We start from the raw sequence: 24,425 nt of genomic DNA on the forward strand, positions 1-24,425 counted from the left end.
GTGAAAGAGGAGAGTGAAAAAGTTGGCTTAAAGCTCAACATTCAGAGAACGAAGATCCTGGCATCTCATCCCATCACCTCATGGGAAATAGATGGGGAAACAGTGGAAACAGCGTCAGACTTTATTGTTCTGGGCTCCAGAATCACTGCAGATGGTGACTGCAGCCATGAAATTAAAAGACGCTTACTCCTTGGAAGGAAAGTTATGACCAACCTAGATAGCATATTCAAAGGCAGAGACAGTACTTTGCCAACAAAGGTTCGTCTAGTCAAGGCTATGGTTTTTCCTGTGGTCATGTATGGATGTGAGAGTTGGACTGTGAAGAAAGCTGAGCACCGAAGAATTGATGCTTTTGAACTGTGGTGTTGGAGAAGACTCTTGAGAGTCCCTTGGACTGCAAGGAGATCCAACCAATCCATCCTAAAGGAGATCAGCCCTGGGTGTTCTTTGGAAGGACTGATGCTAAAGCTGAAACTCCAGTACTTTGGCTACGTCATGCGAAGAGTTGACTCATTGGAAAAGACTCTGATGCTGGGAGGGATTGGGGGAAGGAGGAGAAGGGGGCGACAGAGGATGAGATGGCTGGATGGCATCACTGACTCGATGGACGTGAGTTTAGGTGAACTCCGGGAGTTGGTGATGGACAGGGAGGCCTGGTGTGCTGCGATTCATGGGGTTGCAAAGAGTCGGACACGACTGAGCGACTAAACTGAACTGAACTGAACTGAGCCAATGAATAATTATGTTAGAATCAAGGTAAGACGATCTCAATGCATAAATGTCTTCTGAAAATTGTATTACTTTGAATTCATTAAAAATTAAAAAGACCTGGACTACTTTTACTCCATTGATAGGAAAAGAACATTCCTCAACTTTGCCCACAGTAAAGAAAAAAAAGCTTTACATAATAAGAAGATTAAATACATGAAAGTTCCTACATATTTGTTAGTATTTTATAAATATAAAGACATTTGTTGAATTTAAAATATTCCCACAGTTTTTTATTGCTAAGCTATTTTATCCTTTCATTTGCATTTGCTCAATACATAGTCCCTTCTAATTACCTGCATCCATCTTTGAAAAGCGAAAATGGAAGTCACTTGGTCATGTCCAACTCTTTGCAACCCCATGGACTGTAGCCCACCAGGCTCCTCTGTCTATGGCATTCTCCAGACAAGAATACCCACTGGAGTGGGTAGCCATTCCCTTCACCAGGGGATCTTCCCGACCCAGAAACCAAACCTGGGTCTCCTGCATTGCAGGCAGATTCCATCTAAGTCACCAAGGAAGCCCATGTTTCCCTTTTTAAAAGAATCATCCAGCTTCATTTCCCATATTTTCTTTCTTTTTTCAGTTTCCTGTCTTTGCCCACTCACCCTCTACTCTAGCTAGCTTAGAAGCAGGTAATTGCCAACTTTCAATGACGTTTTTCGTTCTTACTTTACCAGACCTCACTGGAGTATGGTGGCACCACTTTTTCTTTTCTGCATCTGTATCCCCCTTTGGCTTCCTAGACGTTTCTCTTTCCCAGTTTCCCCTGAGCATTTCTGAATTAATCTTTCTCAGTTTCCTCTGAAAGTTCCACTTCCTCTCTCTGGGCCTTGAATGCAGTAGTTCCTTATGAGTCTATTCTTCTACTCTCTGTCCTGCTCTTTCCCCTTTTTGCATTCAGTTTTGTGTAAAGACACATCCTTGGCTTCAGTTACCATCCTTAGACCAGTGCCTCAGGATCTATTTATGCAGCTGAGGTCTCCCTTGGCATCCAGAGGAGCAGTGCTGACTCCCAGGAAACTTGCTCTAGGACAGCTGTGGATAGGTCAACCTTACCATATCCAGAACAGAACTCATTTTGACCCACTAACCCCATAAGCTTCTGCTCCTATATTCCCTATCTCAGTGAATGATAATATCATCCTCCCAGTTGCCCAAACCACAATCTGAGACTCATCCTTAACTCTTTTTTAATGTTCAAATGACATAGATGTCAGCTCTCAACTTCTGTTGATTATCTTGTTTCACTCCTACTGAAATTAGCTGAGTTCAAACTCTTACCAAACAGCCTTTTCATCCTCCTTGCCTCCAATTTTGCCATTCATTCACTCATTCATTCACAATACAATTATGAAGTGTTTGCTAACATCCAGGCATTGTGCTGGGGATGTGGTTCAAGAGATGAGAATAGCCAACCTGGTTTCTGCTCTCATGGAGACTACACTAGGGCCCATAGTCAACTTAAAATCCAGATATGATCATGTCATTCTTTGTTCAGCATTCTTCAGCAGGCTCTCAAGCTTCAGGGCTATGTCTGCTGTTACTAGACTGGCGTGGAATGGTTTGTGTGAGCCACTGCCCTTTGCCTCTCCAGGGAAATATCGATTACAGCTGGACACAGGGCCACCCAAAAGACAAAGGATTGTCTTCCAGACTTCCATGCAACCGGAGTGGTGGCCACATGACTTAATCTTGGCAACCTGGGAGGTATGGTGGGAGTGGGCATTTTTTGCCCTCTTTCTTCATTCTTTTGTCCTGCTACACATGTGCTGACTGGAGTCTAACAGCCATCTAGAATCACAAGGAGACCTTGAGTATGGAAAAGATGTGTACTAGGATAGTGATGCAGAAAGATGGGAGCCTGAGTCTCTAACGAAACTCAAAATTGTGACTCCCTATATCAGCTTTGGCCCCCTTACCATCACATCTTTTTGTGAAAGAGAAATATACTTTTATCCTGTTACCTTGGTTAAACCATAATTATTTGGGGGGCTTTATATTACATGTAGCTGAGCTTAACCAAATAAATGAGACTTATAAATACCTTCACAATGTGAGCCTTTCTTACCTCTCGAGAATTAGCTCCTTTTACTCCTAATGCAAGTACTAGAATCCCTCTCTTTCTACTCTGTCTCTGTCTCTCACACACACACACACTCACACACTCCCATTCACACTTACACAGTGGTTTTTCCAATAGTATGTATGGATGTGAGATTCGGACCATAAAGAAGGGTGAGCACCAAAGAATTGATGCTTTTGAACTGTGGGATTGGAGAAGACTCTTAAGAGTCCTCTGGACAGCAAGGAGATCAAACCAGTCAATCCTAAAGAAAATCAATCCTGACTCTTAAAAGACTTCATGAATATTCATTGGGAGGACTGATACTGAAGCCGCAATACTTTGGCCACCTGGTGCAAAGAGCTGACTCATTAGAAAAGACCCTGATAGTGGGAAAGATTCAAGGCAGGAGGAGAAAAGACGATGGGATAAGATGGTTGGATGGCATCACCAACTCAATGGACATGAGTTTGAGCATGCTCCAGCAGATGGTGAAGGACAGGGAAGCCTGGTGTGCTGCAGGACATGGGGTCGCGAAGAGTCTGACATGATTGAGCGACTAAACCACACAACAACGCACACTCACACCTTCATGCCTTTGTCCCTGCTGCTCCTTCTCCTGGAACTCTCTCCCTTCACCTTCACTTCACACCTTCTTAAGTCTAATTCTTGGTTTGGTTCAGACCTACTGATTTGGTTCAGGATCCTTCAATACCCTTTCCCAGCCTAACTTAGTTGGTGCCCTCCTAAAGTGCTTCTTATGTGTACTGTGCTTACAGTCTTTTTAGTCTCCTACCTAATACATTTCTTGTTTCCTCATTTGAGTTCTTCCCTAGCCTGTAAGGGAAAGGGGTGCAGGTGCTTGTTTGATTGAGTAGCTTGCAATCTAAATTCTCCTGCCCTTGCTGTCAATTTCATATCTAGTCAATAGAAGGAAGTTTGAACTAAAAAGGTTTAATGACTTGACCAAGGATGATCTTAGAATCAATTTGCTTGTCTTCCTTTTTGCTTTTCTCACTTCCTGGGCACATGTGTAGGTGGGGTGACTTTATTTGAGATGGGAGAAACTTGCTGAAGTGAAACCATTCCCTTGGGGAGGATGGGGGAAGTTCATAGAGCAGTTTTCTAGGTAGTCTTACAAGTCTTCTTAAGATTGGCTGCAACCTTAGGAACCTGCTAAGGATTTAACCATCTTAAATCCAATTCTTCACCCTGCCACTTAAAACACTTGAATGGATCTGCTTTCCCTTTGGAGATGTCCAGCCTCTTTAATAGACCACACAGAACTTTCTTCTAGTTCTTTGGCCTCATCTCTTACCACCATTTTGCCATCATCTTTGCACACTTTGCTGGGCTTCTGGGATAGCCCATGTCATTTCTCATCTTTGTTCCAGCTATCTCCTCTGCCTGGATTGTCTCCCCTTCTTTCTAAAAATGCTAATCCAACCATTGCTTATGGCTCTTATAACTTGACTTAGGGGACTGCCTCCTCCCAGAACCCTTCCCCAGTCTCCCACTGGCTGGGTTAGATGTGGTTCCTCATCCACCCACACCCTGTGCTTGGCTCACCCATTGCACTTGGCTCAGAATTTAATAACTCATTTCCAGTATGTTGGCCTCTCCAAAGGCAGGAACTACATCCTGTTCGTCTTCAATCTTCCCAGTGCCTGGCACACAGCAGGTGTGCAAAAATATTTTTCTGAATTAATAAGTAAAATGTCAAATGGAAATGCTCTTAGAACCACACAGAGATTACCTCACTGCACAAGGTTTCCTGGTCTTACTCTGACGAGCCATGAGTTTGCCCCTTTGTCCATTTCTACATCCTGGATGGGACTTGTGATTTAATCAGCTCAGGTGAGGGTTTGGAGTGACATCTTAGGAACTAGCCTTAAGTTGGAGGAAGCAGTGGGACCAGCTGTAAACTCTGTATATAAGCAGGTTTTGTTTAATAACTGTGAGTATTGCCCCCCTAGTTCTGATCTTCGTCACAGATCCCTGTCATTGCCATATCACACCACAGAGGGACCTGGGGTGCTCACTCTGGCTCCAGAGAGTTATCATTTGCCTGGAACATATCCTGACATCCCAGGAAGTTTTTCACCTGGGGAAACTGAGGGAGGAGTTAGAGGTTAGAAATTCTTTGGTGGAGGTGCTACTATCTATCTGTGTCTGAGACACTTGGCTGCCATCTGTCCAGACTGAGTTCCCCTCCTTCCAGAAGGAAAAGGTGCCAGAGATTCCTGTATGTGGGGGCCTAGTTGGTACAGATAAAAGGTCACTTAGAACCTGGGTGATCTTAGGTAAGGTAAGTTATTTAACCTCTCTTATGGCTTAGATTCCTCATATAAAGCATGAAAATGCTTCTGTCAATAGGAGGACTAAATTAGATAAATTATGTAAAGACTCTTGGAGAGGCACGGTCTATAGGTAAGTGATTATAGATGTCAATTGTTATTATTACTGTTGTCATAATACTGGTCTGTGGTATCTACAAAGAACCAGTCTTGAGAAGAGAACTCGGACAGAAAAATGTCTGGAGGGGAACTTAAATGAAAATGTAAACCAGAGTCTCCCTGGGGGTATAGCTCACTGGTAGAGCATTTGATTGCAGAGTTTCCATGTTGGAATTCAGAATAATTTCATTAAGGAAGACTATGTATGTCTCATGTCATTTAACTATCTAAAAAAAAAAAAAAAAAGATTTTTGCCTGAAAAACTTGGAATCTGTTTTCATATTGTATAATTATTACTATTTTTCCCTTGCCTCCCCTTTTTGTGCTATCTCTAAATTCCTTGTGCAAAAGTCATCTGTTGAGTCTCTCACACTGATTTGGCTCAATTACCTTTCAGTGCTGCTTTGACTTATTTATGGGAAGTGGCAAGAACTTTTTGCCTTCCCGAGGGATCTCACTCCTCTTTTCATAAAGACAAAATGGTCCTTATTTCTTTTAAATGCTAAGCTGTCTTGCCTACCTCAGAAGATGTGCCTGGCATTACCTTTCTAGTCAAGGGACTTTGTTTTCTACTGAGGAAGCTTGAGTTGGAGTGGAGGGCAGGTGATAGGCAAAACCAGGAAACACCTTAGGTCCAAAGGAGCCTCAAGAGGAGAAAGTCTTGGGGCCCAAGGTGTAGGTAAGTAATCATAATGCCAGTTTGCTTCTGCATACATTGATGGCATGCCCACATCCTCATTTGCCTCCTGCCTATCTGCTGGCTATGTCTCCATCTCCTTTGCAGGCTTCTCTTCCTCTGCTAGTCCTTCAACGTTCATATTTCTCATGGTTCTGTTCATGGGTCTGGGCTCTTACTCTTTACTTTGTCCTGGAGCATCTCAACCATCCCAGGGCAATGGGAACCAGATCTGTCTCCCAAGCTCCAGCCAATACACACAAGTTCCCTCCTGGTTCCTAAAATTGGATATCCCATGGGTCCCGCAAACTCAACATAATAAAAATCCCACATTTTTCTCTGAGAAAGACCCTGTTAAGAGAATTAAAAGACAAGTTAAAGAGCAGATAAAGGTATGTGCAAATCACAAATAACAAAGGACAAGTATCTAGAATATATTTTTTAAACTGTCAAAACCCAAAATAAAAAATATAATTAGAAAATGAGCAAAAAATATGAAGAGACATGTCACCAAAATGACATCTAAGTACATGAGAAGATGTTCAACGTCATGAGTTGTTAGGGAAATGCAAGTGAAAACCACAATGTAATATTATTGTATACCTATCAGAATGGCTAAAATAAGAAATTTGACACCACCAAATGCTGGTGAAAATGAGGAGAAACTGGATCACTCATACATTGCTATAAAGTGGGTAGAGGCACTTTGAAAATAACTTGACAGTTTCTTAAAATACTAAATGTGAAACTATCAAGTAACCAGCAATTGTACTCTTGAGCATTTATCCTAAAGAAATGAGGACTGTGTCCATACAAGAACTTCTGTTTTAATGTTATAGCAGTTGTATTTACAATAGTTATACATTGGAAGCTACCCAGATGTCCTTCAGTTGCTGAATGTTAAACAAACTAGCACATTTGTGCTGTAGAATACTACTCAGTGATAAAAAGGAACACATATTAATATAGAATAATTTGTGTGAATCTCCAGGGAATTATGCAGAGTGAAAAAAGCCAACCCAAAAAGGTTATATACTATATTACTCCATTTACATAACATTCTTTTCTTTTTTACATAACGTTCTTGAAGACAGAATTATAAAATGGAGAAAGACTAGGGACTACTGGGGGTTAAGAGGGTGTAGGTAAGAGGGAGGTGGGTTTGGCTCTGAAAGGGCAACATTTGGAAACATGATGGTAAAAATGTTCTCTGACTGCAGTGTCAGTATTCCGATTATGATGTTGTATAAAGTTTTGCAAGATGTTACCTTTTTACATGAGATTTTTCTATATTATTTTTATAATATAGATTCATGTGAATCTATAATTATGTTAAAAATATAATTTTAAAAACCCAGCTAAAATCAGGTTTTAAAATAATTTCATTTAATACTTTCAAGATCAGATCAGATATTGGGGTTGTGTTAATATTACCATGGCTAAACATTTTGAATTTTAATAGAGTAGAGGAACTAAAAAGCCTCTTGATGAAAGTGAAAGAGGAGAGTGAAAAAGTTGGCTTAAAGCTCAACATTCAGAGAACGAAGATCCTGGCATCTCGGTCCCATCACTTCATGGGAAATAGATGGGGAAACAGTGGAAACAGTGTCAGACTTTATTTTTCTGGGCTCCAGAATCACTGCAGATGGTGACTGCAGCCATGAAATTAAAAGACGCTTACTCCTTGGAAGGAAAGTTATGACCAACCTAGATAGCATATTCAAAGCAGAGACAGTACTTTGCCAACAAAGGTTCGTCTAGTCAAGGCTATGGTTTTTCCTGTGGTCATGTATGGATGTGAGAGTTGGACTGTGAAGAAGGCTGAGCGCCGAAGAATTGATGCTTTTGAACTGTGGTGTTGGAGAAGACTCTTGAGAGTCCCTTGGACTGCAAGGAGATCCAACCAGTCCATTCTGAAGGAGATCAGCCCTGGGATTTCTTTTGAAGGAATGATGCTAAAGCTGAAACTCCAGTACTTTGGCCACCTCATGCAAAGAGTTGACTCATTGGAAAAGACTCTGATGCTGGGAGGGATTGGGGGCAAGAGGAGAAGGGGGCGACAGAGGATGAGATGGCTGGATGGCATCACTGATTCGATGGATGCGAGTCTGAGTGAACTCTGGGAGTTGGTGCTGGACAGGGAGGCCTGGCGTGCTGCGATTCATGGGTTGCAAAGAGTCAGACATGACTGGGCAACTGATCTGATCTGATCTGAAGATTCCTTTGACCCATTTGACTTACTATAATATGTCATCTATGCATGCATGTGTGTGCTCAGTCATGTCCAATTCTTTGTGACTCTCTGGACTATAGCCTGCTTGGCTCCTTTGTCCATGGGATTCTCCAGGCAGAGTAGTGGAGTGGGTTCCCATTTACTCCTCCAAGAGATCTTCTTGATGCAGGGATTGAACCTGTATCTCTTGCATCTCTTGCATTACAGGTAGATTCTTTACCGCTTGAGCCATTGGGGAAGCCCTACTGTGTCATAAGTTTCTGGATATGTTGGGTGTTTTGGTTTTACTTATTTTTTTAATTTTTGGCTTTGTTTGTTTCTTTTGAGTAACCATATCTTTAAAAACATAGAGCAATATTTTGTTTATTTTTTTAAATTTTATTTTATTTTTAAACTTTGCAATATTGTATTGGTTTTGCCAAATATTGAAATGAATCCACCACAGGTTATACAACATTTGGAAAAGAATTAACTTCTATGCAGAGTACATCATGAGAAACGCTGGGCTAGAAGAAGCACAAGCTGGAATCAAGATTGCTGGGAGAAATATCAATAACCTCAGATATGCAGATGACACCACCCTTATGGCAGAAAGTGAAGAGGAACTCAAAAGCCTCGTGATGAAAGTGAAAGAGGAGAGTGAAAAAGTTGGCTTAAAGCTCAACATTCAGAAAACAAAGGTCATGGCATCTGGTCCCATCACTTCATGGGAAATAGATGGGGAAACAGTGGAAACAGTGTCAGACTTTATTTTTGGGGGTTCCAAAATCACTGCAGATGGTGACTGCAGCCATGAAATTAAAAGACGCTCACACCTTGGAAGAAAAGTTATGACCAACCTAGATAGCATATTGAAAAGCAGAGACATTACTTTGCCAACAAAGGTCCGTCTAGTCAAGGCTATGGTTTTTCCAGTAGTCATGTATGGATGTGAGAGTTGGACTGTGAAGAAAGCTGAGTGCCGAAGAATTGATGCTTTTGAACTGTGGTTATTGGAGAAGACTCTTGAGAGTCCCTTGGACTGCAAGGAGATCCAACCAGTCCATTCTAAAGGAGATCAGCCCTAGGTGTTCTTTGGAAGGAATGATGCTAAAGCTGAAATTCCGGTACTTTGGCCACCTCATGCGAAGAGTTGACTCATTGGAAAAGACTCTGATGCTGGGAGGGATTGGGAGCAGGAGAAGGGGATGACAGAGGATGAGATGGCTGGATGGCATCACTGACTCAATGGATGTGAGTCTGAGTGAACTCTGGGAGTTGGTGATGGACAGGGAGGCCTGGTGTGCTGCAATTCATGGGGTCGCAGAGTCAGATATGACTGAGTGACTGAACTGAACTGACTGAATAATTCAAATTATATTTGGCCTCTATCTGCCCTAAATTAAATCTGTGCTAAAGAATTAGGGGAAATTCGCTTACGACTTAGAAAATGCTAAGTTCAGATAATTGTACTCTTGGCCACAATAAATCTAACTTTTTAACAATATACTTTATTCTTGGAAACAAAACATAGAAAACTACCCTTTAATACCCTTGCTCTGTCATGAATGGAGTTACATTGTGAGTAAATAATATCCCCTGTGTACACATTTTGTGACATAAGGTGCTTTATTCATGGAGGCCCCAAGACTTTGTTTTTGACATTTGCTAGCTTAAGTTAAGTTATCAATGAGAACAGGACTAAATTCCAACTTTGCTTCACTTGAGCTCCTGTTAGGCCAGAAGGTGGGCTGGAAGAATATTGGCCTTGGGGTCACAGGATTTGAGCTCAATTCTACCTCTCTCGTTTATGAGCTTTATGACATTGGGAAAGTCATGTGAACTACCTGAGCTCAGAAGTTTTTATTTGTAATAAAAGCAAAATTATATCTTCTACCTAGGATTATGAGAAATAGAAAATACATATAAATATATCTGTTCATATTATGAGCTCAGTAATTGACCATGCTTACTATTACTGTTATTTGTGATTGGTACATGCTATGCTACGTTTCTATTTATCTTTGATTTATCCTCCAAGCTGGATTGTAAGGGTAGATACATGTCTACTAAACATGCCACCAAACCACCTTTGTAACCCTCACATCTCTCCAGATAATGTCTTGAACTCAATGCTGCTGCTGCTGCTGCTGCTAAGTCGCTTCAGTTGTGTCCGACTCTGTGGGACCCCATAGACAGCAGCCCACCAGGCTCCCCCATCCCTGGGATTCTCCAGGCAAGAACACTAGAGTGGGTTGCCTTTTCCTTCTCCAATGCATGAAAGTGAAAAGTGAAAGTGAAGTCGCTCAGTCGTGTCCGACTCCCAGTGACCCCATGGACTGCAGCCTACCAGGCTCCTCCATCCATGGGATTTTCCAGGCAAGAATACTGGAATGGGTTGCCATTGCCTTCTCCCTTGAACTCAATAGGGACTAAGTAAAAATATTAGTTAATAATGAAGATGATGCTGTATGTGGAACAACTGAAGGTATTAAGTCATGTTGAACTTCCCTTAACACATCTGTGTACAAGTTTCAGTGCACTGGAATGAACCAGGGAGCTTGGTAAATCTCTGTTGTCCACCTCCTATCTGAGGGAATCTGATACAGCAGGCCTAGGAACCTGCATTTTGCAAGTTCCTTGGGTAATTATGATGTAGGTGGTCCATGTACTGATTGCATTTAGAGAAACAATGTTTTAGCAGGTAACCTATGTCGTGCTGACTGTTAAATTGTAAAGAGATGCCCATATATTACATAAAGTAGGAATTGATGATCACTGAAGTGAAAATTTGTTCTGTGGGGTCATTCAAAAAATCCACTTTATCACTGAGGTGCCAGGCACATATTATAAAATTAATCAAAACTTACTTTTCAGAAGTTAATTAACATGTTTTATGTCCTAGTTCTCTAAGCCAAAACTATATATGTACATGCTGTCTTTTTGGCTCCAGCTTGCCTAGTGAAGAGAAAATAGAAATGAAATAAAAAGCCCGCTGGGCATTAGGCTGCAAATACATTTATCCTGCAGCAAAGCATTAATTTATAAAGATAACTGCAATGCATTATGCATACAGTCCATCCTCATTTGGCCCCCAAACTGGCTCATAGTTGAACATTTCCTTTCTCTAGCTGCTGCTCTTTAGGACAAAAGCTTGGATCTAGTAACAAAATGACTGTACTTCCTAGGAGTGCTTCCCTTAGTATTGAGAAGACTTGATACAAAAATAAGAACTGGTGGCAAGTGTTATATATTCCTGTATTCTTTCCATTGTACAGACATAGGGACCATTTAGAGACAGAAAAATTAAAGTGACTTTGTTCTTCATGAGAACAAGTAATACAAAAAAGAGCTGTTATTTCCTTTTGTTTTTTATCCAAAGACTTCAAAATACTGATTAAGAATAATGCTCACTTTCAGATGGATAATATGAAAAAAAGGGGAATATTTTCTTGTTAGGCTATAAAACTGAGAGTAATCATTTTAATGTCTTGTTTTCCATCCTTACATTATTTACAAAATGACTTCTATTAATATATAAATTATCCAAAATAAAGAATATAATCAGTTTACTAGAAAATAACAGTTCTATAGAAGCTACTGGTATACAATATATATATTGTGGAACTCAATGATAATCCAAGTCCTTGACCCTAGCATGGGCTCTACAGTGAAAGATGGATGTAACTGGCCCCTCTTGTAGGCCATGTCAAACGTTTCCCATTCCCGAGAATATGAACAAAAAAAATGGACTTTGGAAAAAAATACTTTCTCAGATCTCAATTCTACTCCAACTCTGCAATAATTACAGTAATTACAAAGATAAAGGGTAAAAGTCACAAAGTGCTGGCTGGGACATTCCAGAGCAGGAGAAAGCTTGGCGCCATTTTTATAGTTATGCCTGTTAAGATTTAATAGACGGAAAGTTTCATTAGTGAGCTGTGCTGCAATTAACTTCAAGGAGGTTCCAGACTACTGTATGTTGCTGTTACAACAGAAAACTGTTTAGATTTCCCTCTTGAAAGAGTGTATTGGATTTTCAACACTTCAATCGCAAAAAAAAAAAAAAAAAGTTGTAAGAGGCTTCATTTTAAAAAATGTAATGTAGAGGCTAATTTTCCTTGTCATAGAAAACATGGTAATAACAGACTTTTATTCTTCATTGGACATGGTAGTTGTTGACTCTCCAGGAGTGAGTCATTTTGGAATTGTATTATTATTGGTATTAATTATTTTAGACAGAACAAAGGTACAAAAATCTTTGTACGTCTTTTTTCTCTCTCTCCTCCTAGCTCATAAAAATCGTGTCCCACTGGGATTGTGGCAAATTTGGAAACTCTTATTTCTTGAAATCAAAGATTTTCCTGAATCATGTACTCCACCTTTACTATAAAATTCTTGCTCTCACTTTTGACAAGTTGGCAAATCTCAGAGAATAAAGACTGGAATCCAGTGACTTGCTTTTCTCCAGTGGCTGGTCAGATTCCAGTCTACTTTTGGAGCTTGGAGTCTAGACTTTAGAGAAAAGTGTCCATAGGCAGAACTTTGCAAACTCCTCTCTAGAGGTTACACTGGTGCTCCCCGTTATGGTATAAGCAAACCTTTGAAGGTCTGTCAAGATTATTCCTCATGGAAATTAGTGCCGTGCTCTGGGATTTGTGTCCTTCAGAAGACTTTCTCTATCTAGCATGTGATTTGATTTTTCTATCCTACTATGACATGGCTAAACTGTTATGGTCCTTACTGTTATATTTTATTGTATTAAACAGCAGACCGCTACGGGTCTTTTAATGACTTAAAGAATGAGACCTGCATTTTATGACTTTTAAAACCTGTCTTAATACTCTTTCTTCCAGTTACAGTCCACCCACCCCCTTCCATTCTACATGTGTTTCCATTAATAGGCTGCAGATTTTTTAGGTGTGGTAAGCATGTAACCATGATATGCACTTTCAGAGACATGTTAGCTTTTTCAGACACAAGAACGCAGTTTGATGTCTGGGAACAGTAATTTAGTTTGACAAGAAGTTATGGAGTACCTAAAAGCCTAGAATTTTAATCTATATGGAACTATCCCACGGACAGTGTTTGCTGCTGTCCCAGCAGCACAAATGCATCATTTTTCTACCTAAGTGTGAAGTCTGGAAGTGGGTGACATACTATTTTACCTAGCATCATGTGGTAGGTAAACACTGTTGCTGAATTATGGGTGGTTGGAAGACTGTGGTCTGTCTATTGGACTAAATTTCTCCCTGAACTTGGTGGGTCCCCCAAATTCTACCTCCTCCTCAGTAGATTATCCTTCATAAAGTTCTAGACCCTTCTTATTTTCCTTGTCTTCTTTAATTCACCAAACCTGGCCACGCCAAGTCTCAGAATGTGACAAGTATGTGAAGAATGGCAGGAAGTTGTGCTCAGAGATTCCACAGTCCCCCAGGAGCTTCCATGTTGGGGTACAGATCAGGGCACAGGGCCCCATAACCCTTTCCACACACCACAGTTTTCTGCACTTTGATGCCTTTTGATGTAGGCTTTGTTTTGGGGGGGAAATCTTTCTTGGTTTAGTTCTGGGAAAATCATTAATACTTGGGTTAAGGCTGGGTCAGAGTTTAAGAGATCAGTATGTTTGTTTGGGTTTTATATATTTATGGTTTTAGTTTCTGGTCTTAAACACCAGCAGCAAATTCTTGGGGTTTGTGAAGCGTTGCGTCACTTTCTTTCTGGCTTCTTGTGACATGGTGTTTGGATAATGCAGTTAGAAATCAGAGTGGGAATTAAAGTCTGTTTGTCACAACTGAGTGAGTTCTGAGCTCAGGTGTAGTACCTTGCATTATGTTATATATTTTTTAACTTCTCTGTTAATCAACATGTTTGTTTATCAGTTTTCTCACAGGAGGGTGGTTAGAATTAATTAATCTTTAAAATGCAGGTAGGCAGTATAACATTATTAGAAATGGCCTGTGTACGTCAAATGGATCGCTACATTTTGCATATTTAACCATCTTTATTGGTCTGCATTCTCATTTGAAGAAACATTTAACTTTTTATAAGCAGGGACCATATAATGTACAATACTACTAAGCCTAATATTCAAGAATGTTTTCGTACATGTCTTAGTATTAATTAGGGAGCAGTTCTTGTTTGACATGTTTACTTTTAATTCTTAATAGGTTTCCAAGTGGGGTAATGCAGTAAGTACCCAGAAAAACTAACAATTATCTAGTCTAAAGAGCTTTGGATTTCACTGTAAAATTAAAATTGTGTGGAAATTGTGTTTTCATTCTACTCATATTAACCTTTTCTTATCCATATTAGCTACAGGTTAACTTGTTCTTGCCATTTTTATGAAGTGAGAAGCAGGAACTTTGTCTTTTTATGAAAGGAAGCAAAGGAGTGCCAAGCATTCATTAGAGATTGAAATTAGAAGCCACTGTGAGATTAAGTTATAATGTAGCTTATTGCACAAACCCAATTTGGACTTTTGTAAGTGCTGATATCAGGGAGAATGAGCATAATTGCATGTATGAAATTTGTGTTCATTTTACCCTGTCTGATGCCAACGCCTATTAGAAGACAGGGCTCTGTGACTTTCTGGGAGGGAATTGCATCTCATAGGTGGCTGTCACTGCTCCTAGGCACCAGATTTGAGATCTGTTTAAAGTATAGCTCAGAGAACCAAGAAAGAAATTTCCTGTTTTTTTTCTTTTGTCTTCCTCACTTTACCACTGTGTTCTCAAGTAGCTAACATGTTTCTCTTCCTCTCACTATCGAAAAATACAGCCAAAGGAAATATTATTAGTATCTTCACAAAATGGCAGAGTGCAAAAGACTGTTCCATTTCCAGATCTCATTTCATTAAGTACTTCGAAAGGGAGACCCTGAGAGGGGTGAGTAGCTGGGTATCTGGATAGGAGAGTCATCTCCAGTAATTGCAGAGCATTCAATAATGGTAAATTCTCTCAAGAATCCGAGGAAATAAAAATGGGAAATAATTCCTGTTTATTAGATTTTTAAAAAGTTGATTGGAAACATTTTTAACCTCCCTAAAAAGAATAGGAGAACTTCAGTCTTTTAAGACACTACTTTTCAGTCAGTGGGGTGAACCTAGAATTTGTCGCATAATTTCTAAATGAGTGAACAGAAATAAGAAAGGTATTATACTATTTTATGCTGAATTAACCTCACTATATACTGCTAAAGATCTATCTCTGGAGACGCATCATAAAAACTAAGCACTTTTACCACCATGGCAGTATTAAAAAGTATTTCATATTTTACTATTAGGGTGTAAAATTACTAATCAAGGGTGGGAAATGACCAGGAGAAAACAGGAGAAAAAGAGAGTCATTGAAACATGCTGAAATATTACCAAGCTTTCATTGAATATATTTTTCCCCTCATCTTTTCAGGGCCAGCACCTTTTAAATAAAAGACAACCTGTTTAGAATATTAGGATACCATAATAAATAACTGTTGCAAATGAATGAATTCTATTTCGTCTAGCAGAATCATCAAGGCAGAAGAGCTTCTCTGAATGTATCAATGATTTCAATGAAAGCAAAACTTCTTTTAGGTATGGACCCCTCTGATATTGGCAAAATTGCTTCCCCTCATGCTAATACATACAATCCTACTCCAGCATTAAAGAAATTATTATGTTGGTTCTAGAAGGAGGGTGTTGACTTGATGTCTGATTTTTAGTAAATCCCCTCAAAATTAGTTTTTGAATAAAAGAACAGGTATAGTCATATATTTGGAGAACATTCCACAGGTCTTCGTCACCCTTCAATATACCCTTCGAATGTACCTCAAGATGCACCCTCCTCAGAAAGAGAGCTGGAAGTCAAGATGCTTGCATTACATTTTGAGTTCCATCATGCTGGATCTTAGATAGGCTTGTGAACCCCTGTAATCTTTTTCTTCTCTCCTTCTATCATTCCTTTCCTCTACATGCCAAGAAAGCATTGGGAGATTTAGGTTGAGAAGGTTGGGCCCTTTCCTTCTCATGAAAGGCAATATAGGCTCTGGAGTCAGACTATACATGTTCACATCTCAATTCCATCACTTATAACTCCTTAGTTTTCTTGGCTGTAAAGTGGGAATAGTAATGGTTTCTACAGTGGAGGGATTAAATAAATTAATATGTGTAAAGGATTTAGAATAGCGCTTGAAAAGGAATGCTGTTAGTGTTACTATTGTTATATGACTACTACTGCCTTTCAAGTGTCAATGCAAAGGCTGCATTCTCTGAGCGTTCCTGGTTCTCCTAGGCAGAGTGTTGTACTTTGTGCATAATCCTAGTAGAGCAATTTGTTTCTTAGCAGTTTGTTTCCATGTGTATTTCCTCACTAGACAATAAATCCTTTGAGGTGGGAATCGGGGGATGGTGTTTTATTGATGTATTCCTTACACTAGCACTTGTTTCTAGGCGTTCAGGAGGCATCCAGTGTTTATGAATGAATGAATACAGATGAATGAGTGAATGCATGTTTCATTTGTTGTCTCCCAATATCCATTCTCTACTTCTTTAGCAATAGAGCCTCCAGAATTTTGCAGGGCATATGGCTGTCCAGCTGGTGACCATGTTTCCCAGCCTCCCTTTCATCAAGGTGCAGCCATGTGATTACATTCTGGCCAATCGATGTACATGGAAGTATGGTGTTCCATTTACTGGTGATGCTCTTAAAGAAAAAGAGACATGTCTGTCCTCTGTTTTCCCTTTTCCTCCTAACAATGGGTAAAATGTGGATGTGACATGACATCTGAAATGGTTGTCTTCAAGCACAAGATGGATGGCACTTGTTGAGGATGGCAAAGCAACAAGATCTAATAATCCCTGCGTTCTTAATGATGTGGAGCTACTGTACCAGCCCCGGACAGCTTGTTTTCAAATCTCTCTCTTGTTTGGAGCACTGTCTTGGTGTTGATATTTATTTTTTTTTGGTGGGAGGTAGGCCTTTGTTTTACCAGTTGAATCTGGTTACTTCCCCTGTAGAAGGAAATGGCACCCTACTCCAGCATTCTTGCCTGGAGAATCCCATGGACAGAGGAGCCTGGTGGGCTACAGTCCATGGGGTTGCAAAGAGTCAGACACGACTGAGCGACTGAACCACAACAACAACTGGTTACTTAAACACTACCTCTGGAGCCACATTTACATAGTCTCTGTCGTTTGATAGATAATTTTCTGATGCAAATAACATTGATAAAAATAGATAAGAATTGGATTATCATAGCTGATTAGAACTGAGCAAATGTGTGAATTAATATAGCAACAAAGGCTTGGTTTTTAACTGTTAGAAAAAAGCGTTCAAACCTTATTGTCATTCTGTTCTCAGTTATCTGATGACTGTTCTAACTGGTGATGGGAGAAGAGAGGGGAAAGATTGCACAAAACTCTGGGTTATAGCACTGAGGGCAGGGGGCAGTACTTATTCTAGAAAGTGTTTCTATTCAAACTTCATTTGGATGGGCAGGAGGGACAGAGTCTTCCCAGGAAATTCCCATCATATCAACAAAACAAGCTTCTTCCCTACATGGTCCCCTGTGGGCAAGCCCTGTGCTTGCCTGAATAACAGAGTCAACAGAGAAAGTGCAGCATCCCCTTTTAACTGCTCTTCTATTTGTCACGAACTCCTTTTTGGCTTTCTAAGCAAGTGCTACTGAACAGAGAGCTGCTTGGGTCTCTGAATCAGAGACAGCCACACTTGGTGGCTGTCAGGTGACTAGATTTTTAGTATGAACAAAGATTTGCCAAGAGACTTACTAAGATGCAGTTCCACAGATTTCCACTGTAAAGGAAAACCATTCTGGGGAAAATTAAAATGTGTACTAACAGCTTGATGCTTATTTTGAGAAAGTACAGAAAATAGTGATGAAACATGAATATACTGATACACAGATAGTTTTAGAATGTATTGTTAACATACAACATACATATTAAAAAGTGTCTAGATCATGTGTACTTATATAAGCCTTATATACTCTGTGTACATAATACTTAATTTTCAGGAACCAAACACATTCACACTTACCAGAACACAATCCAAGAATGCACGGTATATCTTTAAAAAATCTGGATCTGTGTGGTAAAATGTGAAATACTGATAATAGTATTTCTCATGAATACCAAACGTTTTCTCCAGAGTTTCTATAATTTTATATTTGTAATTTGGAAATAGGAGGAACTCATATTTTTAGATGCCTAAATTTTTTAGTTCAATTTTTACACAGTAATATTTAAAAGGAATGATACAACCGTGTACATAGATAATGGGAATTCAGAACGATTTATCTCGGCCTCCTCGGTGACCATCTCTTTGTCAGTTCCACATGCACTCTGTTTGCTTTTGGTGCTTCTCTCCTACTACAGACAAGTTACACTCAAGCTCTCAAGGCCTCAGCTTTTACAACTGCAGATTGGGAACAGCTGTCCACAGGACTGTGCTGATCAAGTGAGACAATGTGTAGGACAATGTGGTTCCTGCGCCATTTGCACGTAGGAAAACATTAATGATGGTGCTTTGTTATTATTATTATCAATGCCAATATCAACCGATGCTAGATCTGGGGAAGCTGCAGAAATAGCTACATAATTGTATTGAGCTATATAATATTCTTTCTCAGGTGGATGGGCTAGGCCTGAAGTGAGATCGCCAGATTTATGTCCTTTCCAGATGAAATGTGGAGCCTCTAGCAACAGGAGGTAAGAGATGCATGGTTTACACGTGGACTTCTGGTTATGAATGTTTTTAACTGATGAGTTATTATGTTGGAATTGGTGTAACTCTGAAGAGAGTATTTCCAAATGGTCTTCAAGGAATGTCATGTAGCATTTATTAGAGTTACTCCAACAGGGACGCTTCCCACTTGCTTTGATTTAGAGATATTAGAGCTGGTTAAAAGCCTTAGGTAAGGCCACACACAGTGGCTGGCGATTTGGATAATTAGAAGGAATGGCAGAGGCCTGTCTCTTTACAAGGAAGTTAGCAGTGACATGCAATTAAAGCAAATCATGGCAGGGACGGTGTGTGGGGGGCGGGGCACTGGGTAGCTTTAAGAGTTATAGTGGATCAGGTAAAATCAAACCGTACTTACAGATTTTCCTTTCCCACAAAAGATTTCTGCTTGCTTATTTTAAAAAGTTAGTCCAGAGATGACTTTGCTATTTCCATACAAGCAGAACAAAAAGAACAATTTAACTCACTCCATGGTAATTTTTCTCATAATTTTGTGGATTACAATGGCCAGTTGGTGAAGCTGTTTATCTATTGGAATCTTGATGAAGCATGTGGACCTTGAGTATCATACGTTTATTGAGATGGTGTTTTCTGCTTGAAAAGATTCTTTCACATCTGTTACTTATTATGATGCCCACAACTGCATGAAGGGAGGTAAGGCATCGCTACGATGTCTGTTTCAAGCATAAAGAAATGGAAACTAAGCTCTGAGAAGGCATTTGCCACAGTTGGTTTACAGGAGAGGAGAGTGAAACACTGGTCATGTGACTCACAGCGCAGCACTCTCTCCAACACGTGGAGCTGTCTTCTCCAGCATAAATGTGCCTACTTGCTTTCTGAGCTTTTCCAGGGTACTGTTTTCTTTCTTCTCCTGAGACATTGCAGTGGTCGTGAGGGGCTTAGAAAAGGTATTGAAAGCTCTAGACCTCGTCCTCAGAAAAAATGCACACGTAAAAACTGCATCACCTTCAGACCACCCCCTTCTAAAATCTATGTGAGCAAGAGTACAAGGTTTGTGGAAAATAATAGTCTAGGTTTGTAGGGGCACGTGGCCTGAGAAGGGGAAAGAGTGAAGGAGAAGCCCTTGTACCATGAAGGTTTGCTGGGCCCCAGTAGCACCTGGAGTCACTCAGTTCTCATCAGGTTGGTTCGAACCTCACAGCAACCTTCAAAGGCAAGTATTGTTGGACCCACTTTATAGATGAGGACACCATGAACAGTTTACTGGAATTTGCAGCCAGAGACAGTTTTCACCATGGTGCTACACAGCCTCTCAAAGCGGTAATGGTCTGTCAGTGGTGAGCCATTTTCCTAACACCTAACGGGTTGGCCCATGCCTGTGTGGGGCGGTATGGCTGGGAAGTGGGGAAAGGAGGTGTCTAGAAGCCTTTCAGCACCAAGGATTCCTCGGGGAAATCCTTTTCTTGGGGGTGACAGGTGGGAACTGTTGCCAACAGTAGAAATGTGAAGTGTGAAGAAGTGTTGAGGTGTGGGGATAGAGAAGAACAGGGCGGCATCCATAGGGTGGTCTGTTTCTCCTGGGATGCGTGTTGGATGTCCAGCTGTTGTATTAATTTTTATAGATTCCATGCTATAGTCTTGTTAACTTGGCAAATGAGTCACGAAGTTACTGTAATGGGGTGAGTAAACTCGTGGGTAGAGCTGGGACTGGGAGAAAGGAAAAGGCAAATCCCTACAGTTGGGGTTTCCTGAGCCATAAATAACAGCCGTGTTGCCATTCCCAGCAATATGCTTCTGTCATTAATTAACTTTTATGGAAAGCTATGGTGTTCATGACTTCGGCCTCTCCCCACTCTTGATCTATGTGGTGTTATGTGGTGTAGACAGCAGTGCTCACGGGTGGGATTTGTCTGACAGGGGAATCTGAATTAGCTGATGTGAAGTGCCCGCTAATATATGGCATGCCCCTGCAGAGGGTGAGTGCGAGGGGAGAAAGCGACCATGGCACCCTCCCTGTTCGTCCCGATTGCTTTCCCAGCACCTACACGTGGGAACAGAATATCCTGTTCTTTATTAGTTTACACTTTAAGTGTGGGTCGTTTTTGTTTTTTTTTTTTAGTGTGGTTAAAGAATGCTGAGCTGTCGCTCTTAAGATTCCGTGTGTGGTGCTCTATGCTTGAGAGATGAACCATAAAGGTGGAAAGCTTTCTAGAGACACAGGATCCCTCCCATCCATCAGAGCCAAACAAGGAGATCCCAGGCTAGACTTTTGAGATGGCCCATGCTGGTGTTAACATCCTGCCAGAAAATTAAACCTCACCTTTGACCTGAAGTCTTCCTGCTTGTTTTCCAGAATAGTTGTATTTTTACATTAGCATACATCAGAATCATCTGGAGGGCTGGTTAAAACACAGATTGCCAGGCCTCATCTCCATAGTTTCTTTTTTCCTCTAGCTTAATTGAGATATTATTGACATGCAACACACACAAGCTTAAGGTGTACAAGATGATAATTCAGTTCAGTTCAGTTCAGTCGCTCAGTCATGTCCGACTCTTTGAGACCTCATGAATCGCAACACACCAGGCCTCCCTGTCCATCACCAACTCCCGGAGTTCACTCAGACTCACATCCATCGAGTCAGTGATGCCATCCAGCCATCTCATCCTCTGTCGTCCCCTTCTCCTCCTACCCTCAATCCCTCCCAGCATCAGAGTCTTTTCCAATGAGTCAACTCTTCGCATGACATAGCCAAAGTACTGGAGTTTCAGCTTTAGCATCATTCCCTCCAAAGAAATCCCAGGGCTGATCTCCTTCAGAATGGACTGGTTGGATCTCCTTGCAGTCCAAGGGACTCTCAAGAGTCTTCTCCAACACCACAGATCAAAAGCATCAATTCTTCGATGCTCAGCTTTCTTCACAGTCCAACTCTTACATCCATACATGACCACTGGAAAAACCATAGCCTTGACCAGATGGACCTTTGTTGGCAAAGTAATGTCTCTGCTTTTCAATATGCTATCTAGGTTGGTCATAACTTTCCTTCCAAGGAGTAAGCGTCTTTTAATTTCATGGCTGCAGTCACCATCTGCAGTGATTTTGGAGCCCAGAAAAATAAAGTCTGCCACTGTTTTCACTGTTTCCCCATTTATTTCCCATGAAGTGATGGGACCAGATGCCATGATCTTAGTTTTCTGAATGTTGAGCTTTAAGCCAACCTTTTCACTATCCTCTTTCACTTTCATCAAGAGGCTTTTTAGTTCCTCTTCACTTTCTGCCATAAGGGTGGTGTCGTCTGCATATCTGAGTGTTATTGATATTTCTCCTGGCAATCTTGATTCCAGCTTGTGCTTCTTCCAGCCCAGCGTTTCTCATGATGTACTCTGCATATAAGTTAAATAAGCAGGGTGACAATATACAGCCTTGACATACTCCTTTTCCTATTTGGAACCAGTCTATTGTTCCATGTCCAGTTCTAACTATTGCTTCCTGATCTGCATATAGGTTTCTCAAGAGGCAGGTCAGGTGCTCTGGTATTCCCATCTCTTTCAGAATTTTCCACAGTTTATTGTGTTCATGTAATTATTGCAAAATATAATCATTAACCACAGTAAGGTTAGTTAACACCTCTATCATCTTACATAATTATGATTTTTTGTTTGTGGTGATAACATTTAAGATTTACTCTTAACTTTCAAGTGCCTAGTATAGTATTGGTAATTATAAGCACCATAATGTACATTAGAGCCCCATATCTACTTATTAGTTTTCTTGTTACTCTTATAGTTTGGAGTTTGTACTCAATAACCAACATCTCCATCTTTCCTACACCTCCAGCCCCTACTGACCACCATTCTACTCTATTTCTAATCACTTTGACTTTTTATAGACTCCACATGTGAGAACGTAGAGTACTTGCCTTTCATGCCTTATTTTGCTTAGTGTAATAAGTTTTATTCCTGTTGTTTCAAAAGACAGGTTTTCTTTCTTCTTTATGACTGGATAATAGTCCATCTTGTGTGGTATGTGTGAATGTGTGTGTGTGCTGACCCAAAAGTTAAGGCAGAGACATCTGTTTCTGTGCAAGTTAAGGGGAATCTCTTTGAAAGTTAAGAATGTCAGAGAAAATGTAGGTGTGAGGAATTGGTAAAACAGAGAACATGGGGCCACATTCTGTAAGACTTTCTGATATGCTATGAAAAAGAAAAGAACAAACCAAGAGATCTGTTTTGTATTAAATAGTGAGTCACCCCCAAAACACGCAGTTTAAAAAGGGGATAGAAATAGAAATCCTAAACTGGACATTGGGACTATTTGTCTTTAGCGTGTAATTCCCAACGAGTATATGCAGAGTGGAGTTTTTTTCCACAATGGGCTTTGGAAGTGAAGGGACGAAAAACATGCAAGTGAGGGGAAGCAGGATGCAGTGTATACTCTGTGTATGTGAGCTTTCTATTTGCAAAGATAGTACACGCCTGGGCTAGTTATGAAGCAAGTAATGTGTGTCATCCTGGGACCAAATGCCTCCTGTCTTCATCTTCATCCTACCTCTGGCTCCCCGTGGGCTCTTTACTCAGTGGCATGAGCCATAACTTTCCATCTCCTTCTCAAGCTGTACTTCACCAGCAAAATAATTCCCAAGGAATAATTTACAAAAGTTAATTGTTAGTATCGTGTAAAATTTATATCCTAAACTATGACCATCTCTACAATAGCATCTCCCAAGCTGTTTCTTGGAACTATAAATAGGTGGTCTATGGAAAAGCGTTTGTGCTATAACATCTATTTGCCTATTAAAGCATTGAGAAGTCCTGAACTTAAAAAAAAAAAATCTATGTAGTTTTTATTAAATCATCCTTTTTCTTTATTTTCAATACTTTTCTTATAATAAAATATGAAGCAAGTTATATTAGAATAAAAAAGAATAGTCTAAGCCACTACATGTAGCTTCCAGTCTTCTTTCCTGTCTAACAGTTACAGACTGTTTGTGCCTCCCTCCAAATTCATATGTTGAAGCCCCAAACCATGATGTGATGGCATCTGGAGACTTTGGGAGATCATTAACTTTAGATGAAGTTATGAGCTTGGAGATCCCCTGATGGGATTAGTGTTATTCTAAGAAGAGGGAGAGAGGCCAGAGCTTTTTCTTTCCCTGCCATGTGAGGATACAGCAAGAAGGATGCCATCTACAAACCAGGGAGTGGACCCTTACCAGGTGTTAAAATTTGCTGGTACCCTGATCTTGGACCTCCCAGCCTCCAAAACATGAGAAGTAGATATTTATGGTTTAACCACCCAACCCATAGCATTTTGTTATAGCAGCTCAAACTAATTAAAACACTACCCTTCCCTCACTTCTGTGGAAGAACTAAGGATGACATGATGTCAGATTCTAAAACAACACATTCTTCATAAAATGCCCTTTTTAAAGGATAACTGAATGTGAATAATACATATGATTGTTGAATACCTCAAATATTTTGCCATATTGGAAATCTCCTTCATCCCAATTAAAGACATGAATCTACAAGGATTCATGTCTTGAGCACT

The sequence above is a fragment of the Bos taurus genome, chromosome 2, assembly GCF_002263795.3.
Source record: "Bos taurus isolate L1 Dominette 01449 registration number 42190680 breed Hereford chromosome 2, ARS-UCD2.0, whole genome shotgun sequence".
Taxonomy (NCBI): domain Eukaryota; kingdom Metazoa; phylum Chordata; class Mammalia; order Artiodactyla; family Bovidae; genus Bos; species Bos taurus.